The sequence below is a fragment of the Portunus trituberculatus genome, chromosome 17 (genome assembly GCF_017591435.1).
Source record: "Portunus trituberculatus isolate SZX2019 chromosome 17, ASM1759143v1, whole genome shotgun sequence".
Lineage (NCBI taxonomy): Eukaryota > Metazoa > Arthropoda > Malacostraca > Decapoda > Portunidae > Portunus > Portunus trituberculatus.
Window position 1 is genome coordinate 11,282,452 of NC_059271.1, and position 8,289 is coordinate 11,290,740.

At 38.7% G+C, this 8,289-nt stretch overlaps 1 protein-coding gene across 1 annotated transcript in view; it reads right to left on the reverse strand.

Moving 5' to 3' along the window:
* The window catches only part of LOC123504864 (mucin-17-like), a 75,544-nt gene extending 67,370 nt beyond the window's left edge, over nt 1-8,174 (reverse strand). The window contains exon 1 of the mRNA XM_045255768.1: nt 8,034-8,174. The gene's annotated coding sequence lies outside the window, so the exon portion shown is untranslated. The remainder of the gene's footprint in view (nt 1-8,033) is intronic.
* Between the last annotated feature and the right edge of the window lie 115 nt (nt 8,175-8,289).

The following is an 8,289-nucleotide window of genomic DNA, read 5'->3' on the forward strand; positions in this document are numbered from 1 at the left end:
TGAGGATGAACCCAAGCTTTTCTACAAATTCATAAATGGTAAGATGAAGAATAAGGAAGCAATAGAAAAAATAACTAAAGGAGGGAAGACAAACCAAACAGCAAAGGAAATGAGTGAAATAATGAATGAAAGCTTCAAAACTGTGTTCACTGAAGAGGAGGAATTTACAGAACCAAATAGGACATTGCATTGCTGAGGACTGCAAGAGATCATAGTGCACAAAGAAGAAATTACAAGATTACTAGATAATTTAGATGCCAGATGGTGTATCAGGCTGGGTACTAAAAGAATGTAAAGAACAGCTGTTAGATTCAATTTGGGATATGGTTACAAGTTCATTAAAAGAAGGGAGAGTACCATTAGAATTGAAAAGAGACAACATAACCCCAATATTCAAAGGTGGAAAGGCAACTGGGCCATTAAATCACAGACCGGCATTACTTACAAAAGTTGTGGGTAAGATATAGGAAATTGTTGTCAAAGAATAATGGGTTAAATATCTGGAAGAACAAGTTATATCAAACAGACAATTTGGGTTCAGGACAGGACAGTTGTGTGTCAAACTTATTAAGTTTCTAATCAAGAGTAGCAGGACTGGAAAGCAGAGATGGATGGGTGGACACAGTATATCTGAACATATAAAAGACTTTTGATAATATCCCTCACGGAAGACTACTTTGGAAGTTATAGAGCAGTGGTTCTTAACCTGGGGGGCATGCCCCCCTAGGGGGGGTGTGGGTGATTTGCAAGGGGGGCACAAGCCTCAGGTGAAAAGAAGTTTTTTCATTTATGGGTTATTTTCATGACAAGAGCATGGGCCAGTACTGTAAAGATAAGCTTATAAAATAATGCAGAAGTATCGTCGTTACTAACTCTTGTTTTCAAGTCTCCCAGACATACCATTTTTCGTATATCTATGTGAAACTGCATTTTCCACGCTCATTGCTATCAAAACCAAGTACAGAAACCGCCTGAACGTTAAAGGGGACTTACATTGTGCACTCTCAAGCATTCGACCACGTATTCAAGATCTGGTAGCTAAGAAGCAGTGTCAAATATCTCACTAACCATGTATTCAAGATCTGGTAGCTTAGAACAGTGTCAAATATCTCACTAACCATGTATTCAAGATCTGGTAGCTTAGAACAGTGTCAAATATCTCACTAACCATGTATTCAAGATCTGGTAGCTTAGAGCAGTGTCAAATATCTCACTAATGTAATTCATGCTTAGTAAATGGACTAAAAAGCCTTTTTTTTTTCTTTTTAAATCTGGGAGTGAAATTTGTCTATAGATACAAGGGGGGAGTGGAGGGAAAGAGCAGTTCCTAGAGGGGGCGTGGTAGTAAAAAGGTTAAGAACCACTGTTATAGCATAAGAGGACTGAGAGGAACTTTGTTACATTGGATAAGAGATTATTTGAAGGACAGAAAGATGAGAACTGTGATCAAAGATATAGGTACTTATCTTGGGATAAAGTAACAAGTGGAGTACCACAAGGGTCAGTGTTAGCCCCCATTATGTTCCAGGTATATGCAAATTACATACAAAATGGGGTAAACTGTTATATTAATTTCTTTGCTCATGATGCAAAGTTGGTAAGAGTAATCAAAACCCGAGAGGACGATTTGCTGCTGTAGGAAGATATAAACAAAATCTACGAGTGGAGTAAGAAGTGGAAATTGGAGTTCAACACCAAGATATATGGGGCCGCCGTGGTACAGTGGATCCGTGCATGCTTTGGGATCCGAGGGGTCTCCAAGCGCACGGGTTCGAATCCTGTCTACGGTCTGAGTGTAGGTTGGGCTTCCTCACTCGGGGCAACGGTTTCCTAGCGGCTGGGCTTTGAAATAGGAGGTACCCTTAATACGTATCCCCTTTAGCCCATAAATTCCCGTGAAAAGCCCACATGGTATATATATATATATATATATATATATATATATATATATATATATATATATATATATATATATATATATAAAAAAAAAATTCACGTTATGGAACTAGGAAAGAGTAAGAGAAGACCAGTATGAAACTATCTGATGGGAGAGGAAAAAATAATGAAGACTAAACAAGGAAAAGATCTGGGAGTGATTATACAAGAAAATCTGAACCCTGAAAAACACATAAGATATTTGGATTAGCATATAAAATTATCACTATTATTAGTGGCATTTCAATTCATGGACAAAGATATGAAAAAAATCATCACAAGCATGATAAGTCTTAAGCTGGAATATAGAGCAGTGGTGTGGTCACCGAGCTCTAAAAAAGATGTAAGATTACAACAGATCCAGAAGATTGCTACAAAGAAGGTGCCAGAACTAAAAGACCTAACATACGAAGAAAGCCTGAAGGAAATGGGACTGCCAACCTTACAATATAGAAAAGAACAAAGAGACCTAATAATAATGTATTAAATAGTAAATAGCATTGAAAAGATAGACAAGGAAGACCTGGTGCTGATGACAGAAGAAGCTAGAAGGACAAGAGGACATGTAAAAAATTAGGATGAGGCAGTGTGAAGGATATTGGAAAATACAGTTTTCCACATAGAACAGTGGAAAAATGGAATGCATTGAGTGATGAAGTTATTACTGCACATAATGTGCATAGCTTCAAAGAAAAATTAGATAAATAGAGACATGGAGACAAGACACTATGAGCCCCAATCCAACCCTGTACAATACACTCCTTATTTTACAACCACCACCACCACCACTGTGTTTTACATTTATGCCACACAAGCCTCTACTTATGTTAAGATATCCACTTTTCTAATCACCTGGATCACCAGGCCTCCTGCCATGCTCTTGATACCTGAGATCAACAAACTGCCACCAGGGTGCACCACCAGGCTCCACCTAACAAGCAAGCTGTTGTTGACACAAAATGGCTACTCCCTCCCCATGCCTCTTGACAAGGCTGCCATGCTTCCAGTGTTTTCCTTCTTTCCAAGAGTACTTTGGATTAGTGTTAACTAAAAAGAAATTATGACCAAAAGCACTGTGCAAACTCTCTAGACTCATGTTAGTATAAAGTAACATTAACTCCTAGGACTAAATATGACACATAATGGGATTTAGTTTTAACTGAGGCAAGATGAACTTGACTTGCCAAATACTGAGGTAACTCAAATGGTTACCAGCCTCTCTTCTGTCAACCTTACAAGCAATCCACCAATACATCCACACCTGTTTGCCCACCCTAACCAATAACTAACAACCTTGCTAACAAGGCCCCAACAACCAATCTGGTGTGTTGCCACACAATACACCACACATCAATAGCTTGAGTTATCCTCATGAGGTTCCTGGATCACATTGTGTTCCTTAACTGTATACAATGCAAAGATTACCTTTCATTTAACCTTACAAAGAAAACTTTAAAAATATTCATAAAATTGTATAGCAAACAATTTTATTTGTAGAATTGACCTTGCTCTATTTACAAATAGAGGGGAGTATAGTCCATGTCAAACTTTAACACTATTCAAGATAGTGTTTTGCAAGATTATTCTTTAAGGGGAAGTGTCGGGTGGAGGAGGTAGTAGACACCTACAGAAATGATAATTACTCTCAATAAGGTCTAATACCACTTGTTAAGAGGGTGCTGTAAACTTATCATTAAAGCCAGCTGTGACCTCAATGTATGTTTCCCTTTGTGTCTCACAACAAAAGCAGGCAGTAACAGCTTGCCCTCTAAAGACAACTCTCTTCCTCCACACAAAACTATATGCACATACATACATTCTTCATAAAAAAAAAATAATAATAATAATAAAGAGGGAGAAAAAAAAAAACACTAGTGAAGGAGTTCCCTTTCCTTTTGCTTTGTTTAGTGACTGGCACCTCAGTGGGCTTTTTTATCTTCTATAATTTTGTTGCTCTTGGCCGATTATTTGTCTTACATAAAAAAAATAAGTAAGTTAGGATAATGAACAGCGTTGAGTCAACAACAAGCTGGTTAAGCTTAAGCTTTGGTACCTTAATTTTTTTTTTAATTAATATCAACTCAGCAAAAGTCCTCTCCATTAATTCCTTAATTTGTAACATCAATCTTATGAAATGTAGGAAAAGAGAGTGTGCCTTGTGGTAGGGCATGTTGAGGACCCAAAGAAGCTTGAAGCCTTGCAGACCTGACATGGGTTAAGTTAATACAGAAATGCTGAGGAGTGGGGAGTCATGTTAATGGTAAAGGGAGAGAGAGAGAGAGAGAGAGAGAGAGAGAGAGAGAGAGAGAGAGAGAGAGAGAGAGAGAGAGAGAGAGAGAGAGAGCAATACATGATGGGGAGTCAAAATGTTTTTGTTTTGATAACACATGATGCCCAAATATTGCAAAATGCACCTTCCTCAGGAAATGGATATTAACACCTGGGAAATATATAAAATCCTCATAGTAATATATCCTACTCCACCCACCCACACACACCTTCCCCTTGAGATCCCTCAAGGGCCATTAACATGCAAAACACAACACCCCTTTCAATACTAACACTATAACTTTCCTCTAAATCCACCCAGCCACACTCTACATATCAATCATAATTCTTTAGTGCACGAGTGACTGTCTACCTTTTTAATGCTGAAAAGTTCACCAGTGACACTTCCATCCCCAGGCTTACCTCACTCCTCAGCAGACTGAAGCACACACACACACACAGTCCTTATTTTACAATCACAACCACCACTGTGTTTACATTTATATCACACAAGCCTCTACTTATGTCAAGATATCCACTTTTCTAATCACCTGGATCACCAGGCCTCCTTGCCATGCTCTTGATACCTGAGATCAACAAACTGCCACCAGGGTGCACCACCAGGCTACACCTAACAAGCAAGCTGCTGTTGACACAAAATGGCTACTCCCTCCCCATGCCAGTTGACAAGGCTGCCATGCTTCCAGTGTTTTCCTTCTTTCCAACAACACTTTGGATTTTTGACAAACAACAAACAAAGACCAAAAATGTAGAGGAAACTCACTTAACCCAAATCATGTTATTTCATAATTACTCTCATTCATAGATTGTATATGAGGTTGCAGAAATAATAGTAAATCATTACAATGAATGAAACTGACTTTCTAATGTGGACTCCTAAGAATTCTTACCAATTCTGCAGTTAATCACTAGCATGGGGAAACAATCTGAGGTTTTGTTTTACAAACTAGTTCATTCCTCCAGCAGAAAGCAGGTATAGGAAATGAACCATAAAGTAAAGTTTCAAACTCCTTTAATTCCTTTTCTGTATTACCTCCTTCCTAAATTTGACTTGTTTCAAGAGGGAGGATTTAAAACATTTATCCTTTAATTTTACAATAATTTTTATATATATTTTGGGACTGTAACTAGGCTCAGTGAGCTTTTATTCCACTCTCTCTTCTGGTTGCCCTTGGCAAGGACCTCTTGGCAAGCCATTAATCCTGCCACTCTGCTCGAGGTTGAATCAAGGCACAGTAGGCAGGCAATGAGACTTAATTCTCCATCCCTCTCTTCCCTGACCATGAGAGGCCCTTTCTCATGCAAAAGGTAGGTAAACTAAAGATGATGGTAAAGAATAAATAGAGTAATACAAACATCCTTTACTAATAAAGGCATTGAGTATCAGTGTCATTACTGAGATGATCTCTTAAGTTATCATATCTAAAGAAACATTAGATTAACATTAAATTTGTTATTTTCTGAACTATAATCTTGAGATCACAACATCAACCGTCATATGGTTATCTGTAAGTTAAAATAGTGTTGACCCAAAATTCCACTAACTGGAGTCTTGCACCAGGGGACTGATGAACCTTTCTCCTTCACAAATCCTGATTGTTTGGAGAAAATAAAATCCTATTTCCTTTCATGAAGCAAGCTACCTACCATGTTACTAAGATGTATGGCATGGTATGTGGTTTATGCCACTTATATTGCAAGAGCTGTGTTCTGAAGTGGTACTGCAGCCTCACTGTACAAAGACTTTCATCTTTCTCTTGCCCTTTCTCAAATAAACTGTTACTCCCTACCAGTTTCTGTATTTCCTTTATGTGAATCAAACCCTTTCAAAAGGGATGTTTCAACATTTTTGACAACTAGCATCCCAGTCAAGGCATTTTTTTCTTTTAACTGTTGTTTTTAGCTGGTTCTCCTCTAAATAAAAAAAAAATAATAATTAAGTTAACATGATGGATGGATAAATAAATAAAAAAAAAAGAGAAAGAAAACCTAAAAAAGAAAATCTTTAAAAGGCACCTAATGGTGCTAGTCCCTAACAAAGGCCAACCTAGAGGCTGCAGTATAAGGAATGTCTTGAATTCTTCCTAGTGAAAGAGCTAAGTCATGGGCAGGAAGGAATAGAGAGTATATGTCTTGAAATCTCCCTATAGAAGACCTTAAGTCACAGACAGCAGAAAGTACAGGGAACATGTCTTGAAATTTCCAACTTGAAAGAGTTTAAGTGATAGGCAGGAGGAAATACAGACAGAAACACAGTTGGGAAGATACCAATAAAATAGATGAGATTATGAATAGCTACTTGTTTACTCTAGCATTAGGAAGAGGGACAGAATAAGGGATACAAGAAAGTACTCTTGTGCAGTGAGAATCTGGGAGGTGCAGAGGTGGGCAAGGGGGGGAGGAGGGTGAGGCAGGGAGGAAGACAAACATTTAGCAAAACCTAAAAAGCAGAGATAAAAAAAAAAAGAAAGAAAGAAAAAGAAGCAATGATATGTTGAAGAAAAAAGGCTGAAGACAGTCAGAAAAGAAGGGCTAATGAGATGAGATGATTTCAGGAGTCCACACTGAGATGTGACAGTTGGCAGCAGGGTCCTACTCACCATTCATTTCAACATTTAACTGCTGCCCTAACATACTGATGACAAAACCAGACACCCAAGATAACCAATTCAGAAATGCTTAATCTAGTAAGTAAATTTTTTTTACCATTGGACAAGTTACTTCTTACAATATCTGCACATGTAAGAATTTTGACAGGCTTCATGATGTTTCTGTTAATGAATGCACCTGAATTTGAATGAGGGAGGAGCTGCTCAACAACACAATCCCTGGTTTGGGTAAGTCAAATCCAGTTAACAACACCCTAAATAGTCGCAATCAAGCATGCCCACAACTATAAAGGTAAGGCTAACTAACAAGTACAAAGAGAAACATGTCTAATAACTACATTACTACAGATAAATTCAGGCCCCTTGAGTTTAACAATACATCATTTGGTTGGGTGACAAGGTTAACAACAAAGCATAATTAACAACTTAACAGGTAACGTTAACTTTTAGCAACAGTATAAGGGCATAGGTAAAAATACAGCTAACTACTTTAAAATCATTAATAAACTCGAGCCAACAACCTTACTGCCACAAGTTCCCTCCACACAGCTATCATATACTCACACCTAACGATCACTGGGGCTGTTTAAACCTTTATCTTGCAGTGTTTGGCAGGCGTAGCATTCTTCACGGTGGCTTTTCTACGTGGCACCACGATCAACACCCATATCCAACCACCGGTCCTCGATGGCCAGGTTGCCTACAGTTAGGCTAACCACACTACCTAGGTGGTTTGCACTCTTTATGCCTTTACTAACTCTTCGCCTTAACCTTACAACCACAAATTTGTTGGTTATCTATAAATAAGCAATACACGCACTGTACTTAAGAGGCAGTATCGTTTATAATCAGCAACTATTCTTCCCATGCATGTGACATTCAAGATGGCAGAAGTCGGCAACCACATTGTGGTACCGCCACCATCACAACAGCTGGCTTCCGCTAAGAGGATGTGTTGCGCCTTTGTCACCAAGCCTTACTTGCACCTTTGTCTGCAACACACCACTATTCTCACCTACCAACTTGGGCAGATACTCCTACCATGGACAAAATGCGTTGAAGAAACCATTTCGGACTACCAATGGCGGACTCGTGTTCTGTCCTCTCATATACGTGAACCAGAGTAAGACGAGACCCCAAAAAAATGCACACACTTCCACAAGATACTTAACTTTCACGCAAATTGGATGACATACTCACAGTTCTGGCGTAGTCTGTATTATGGAGTATTTTGTGACAGCAACGCGGGACACTGAAGTGTTATGGTCACGCGGAGACAACATGGCCACCGGCGCCTGCGCACTCCGCCCACTGTGTTGTGACGCGATAAAAACCGGTAAAATGCGCAACTTCAATCTGTTTACTTTTAACACACCAGAAACTTTCATAAACTCTTTCAGTATCCCTTCAAAACTTCAATTACAAAAATAAAGAAGTAAACAAGGAAGTCTAAGGC